This window comes from Cucurbita maxima, unplaced genomic scaffold (genome assembly GCF_002738345.1).
Source record: "Cucurbita maxima cultivar Rimu unplaced genomic scaffold, Cmax_1.0 Cma_Scf00005, whole genome shotgun sequence".
Lineage (NCBI taxonomy): Eukaryota > Viridiplantae > Streptophyta > Magnoliopsida > Cucurbitales > Cucurbitaceae > Cucurbita > Cucurbita maxima.
The window spans coordinates 727,120-730,795 of NW_019272021.1; positions in this window are offsets into that span (position 1 = coordinate 727,120).

The following is a 3,676-nucleotide window of genomic DNA, read 5'->3' on the forward strand; positions in this document are numbered from 1 at the left end:
AAAAAAAAAAAAAAAAAAAAAAAAAAAAAAAAAAAAAAAAAAAAAAAAAAAAAAAAAAAAAAAAAAAAAAAAAAAAAAAAAAAAAAAAAAAAAAAAAATATATATATATATATATATATATATATATATATATATATATAAATGGCTATATGATTATTGAATTTTGTTATATTTATATTTGAAAATATTTCGAGAGAAATTAAATAAAAAAAATAGAAAATAGAAAAGTGTTAGAGATTTAAGAAGGAAAGAAGGGAATTAAGAGGTTGTTTAAGAAGAATAAAAAGAATAAGAAACTATAAATTGTTTAATTAAAAAAAAAAAATAAACCCTATGAGTTAGATGATCTATTGATAAGATAAATTATTTTTGTTTAGTAAGGGTAACAATTTTTATAATTATTTTTAAATTTTAAGGATATTAACCTTATTTTGAAAATTCAGGATGTTTTTTTAAAACAAAGGTTTCATAGGTATTTTTTGAACTTTTTAAAAGGATTTAAGGGTATTTTTGAACTTTTTAGGATACTTTTATAAATTTAGCCTTCTATTTAATAATATTTACAAAATAATGAATGAGCAAATAGGTAAGTTTAGCCTATTTTGGTTTTTAAATTAATAATGAATTAGTTTATAAATAAATTCGTTAGACTCGAATTCAACTCCATCCCATCCATAAAATTTAGATAAATATTGAAAATGAAAATGAAAATGGAATGAAATATTGTTAAATCTACTTTGAATTTACGTTGGTGAGTTGTTATTTCATTTAATTTTCAAAATTCAAATCTATTTAGTATGTTCAATTTAGTTTCTTTTTTTATTTTTAAATTGACATTTTTTTCAAAACAACTCATTAAATTTTAATGGTCATGCATTAAAACTATATTTTTTTATTTCATTTAAAATAATGATAAGCTTTTTTTAGATTTTTCTAAAAAATATATTTTTTTTTTTCATTTTTAGGTTTTATATTTTTTATTTAATTCCTTAATTACTCCATCCATAAATTGAGACTCTAGAGGTCTAGACTTGAGTGCATAAGGGATTGGATTAGTCATGAGGAGCTAATCCCAAGCGTCCTAAAAACGTAAGATGACATTTAAACCGCTTAGACGCCCCTAAGAATCTAGTAGACTTTCACGACAAAGATGACTAAGAAAGTTTGATATGCCCAATAGCAATATGATATTATGAATAGAGTCTCTGCTTCCTATATCCTTTAGTACACCTTTAATGTGTGTCCCACCTAGCGATAGTAGTACAAGTATCGTCAAGCCAAACCTAGGTCGGATAGTACAATGTGTCGAGATGACCAAGTGTCACTATTGAGTGAAAATGACTAGGGGTCTCTTGAACAAGACCTCTATGTTGTAAACTCGTCTTGAGAGGGGGCATAGGATCATGCAGATAACTTAGTAATTGGCAGACACATGAAGGTCGATCCCCCTAGATTCCTTGACTCTATGGCCCTATGTGTTCAAAACTTCAAGATGTCATACTATCTTAACAGATTTTATGAGGTAGTACCTCAACCCACGTTACCGAATGTTAACTATTGTGGCTATGCAAGCTGACTAACTCTAAAAAAAAAAAAAAGTAATTCAACCTAGAGATGACATTTGTTGCTTTGTAGACTCGCGACCCTAGAAGTGAGTGAACGACTACCTCCAGACCCAAAGTGGGTTTGTGACAGTCATGAGAATCACTCGGAACTTCGAGACATTTCAGAAGCTCAAGTAACTGTAGAATTAGGCTCAAACTTCCTAGAGCCTAGAGAAAATACCGTAAATACCTACTAGGTCAAGGGTGTGATGAAAGCTTACAAGTAGATTGCTTAATAAGTATTTTTATAGTCACCCGTTTTTCCTTTTTTTTTTTAGGTATGCGCAGGTTGTCACTCGAAGTTGAGGAGCGCTCGAGAGCTGTGTGGTCGTAGAGGGGTCATCCAAGGGTGTCAGTCCAATCTTTGTATTTTAGATCTTTTGTAAAATATAATTGTATCCCAAATTCATTTTCCATCGGTAATAAACTCAAATCACACCTATTTGGAGTTAGAATTTTGTTTTGATTTTAATTTGGTGTATTATTTGTTTTAATTGGATTTAAATTCTACCTTATTTTATTTTATTTTATTCTTATATTTATTTCACTTTTATTTTGTTTATTGTTTTTGACTTTTTAGTGATGATCTGAGATTTGAAGTCTCCAAAAATTAGGTCGTGCCAAAATGTTTAGTGTATTTATCTTGATTTATGAACATACTATCATTGAGTTAATTTATGAAGTTACCAACCTTGAGTTGTTAATACCCCTCTATGGTTACTAGGTTTCCAAGCACCTCCAAACCTCAACCAACAACATCGAAAAAGTAGAAAGGGTTGAGTATATAAAGTAAAGGAAAATTGGTGTACTTGCCGGGCTCGAGCGTTACAAATTCTCCCATACGTAGGAAGTTTCATCCCAAAAGTTATTTATCCTTAGAAAGAGTTTTTGGTAGGACCTTCCACGTCCTCCTCATGTTCTTAGGTCACCTCAATGTCTCGATGGTTACCCATAAGACCGGGACTAAAGGAATCTCCTTGTTACGCAACCACTTGACAAGAATCTTTTTATAATACAGATCCTCTCAAAGTGAAAGTACATGTTTACTTTCGAGAGATGAGAGACATGAGACATATTATGTAGTTGAGAGCCTATTTGCAAGCCTTTACCTGTGACGAGTAGCTATCCTTCAGGTCTTGATACATGTTCGTACTTCCAAGGTAGAATGCAGAGGATGTACCATGAGGTTCAGCCAATGTCTTCTTCTGGATCTCTTCATCCTTCAACACACACCGACGATTTTGCCACAAGACTCGTCGTTTGTCGAAACTAAGAACTCCTTGACTCTCTTTGTTTCCTGCAATTCATAAACCTTGTAGAGATGCATGTCTGCTATCTATGTGTATATAATACACTTATGGAAGTAAGTTGGACGGTTAGCTATGCTAACTCAGGAGCAGTGATGCCTCTGACCATAACTTCAATATCAAAAATCTCAACCTGTAACTTGCTATTTTTGATGATCAATGTAGAAGTGTGGGTCGTTTTCCTACTTAAAGATTGTGCTGCAACGTTAGCTTTGCCTGGATAGTAAAGAATCTCGATGTCATAGTCTCTCACTGGTTCCGACCACCTTATGTGTCTCATGTGTAGGGTAATTGCACTCGTAATCCTTTCGTTGTCTGGAGGTATAGACAATTACTTTTATATTCTGCACAAGCACACAACCGAGTCCTTTTCCTGAGGTGACACTATACACAATAAGATTATTTGTGCCATCGGATACTATAAGAATTGGTGCTATCACCAACCTCTCTTCAATTCTTTAAGGCTGGAATCCAAACAAGACCTTCCATGATCCTCATGCTTTGCTTCTTCTGACTTAGAGTACCAAGATGTCATCAATGAGCTAAATGATAGAGGCATCAAGATACTTCCTAAACACTTTGTTCATAATTTTCATGAACACCGCAATAAGGATTACACCGGTGTGTATCGGGTAGTCAACCACTATTTGTCACTAAATGATTGCTGAAAACTATTTTAGATAAGTAGATTACATGATGTGTGTTATGAGTAATTAATCACCAAGGTGTCTTGATTTTGATTGATGAACTATATGATAGTTTACA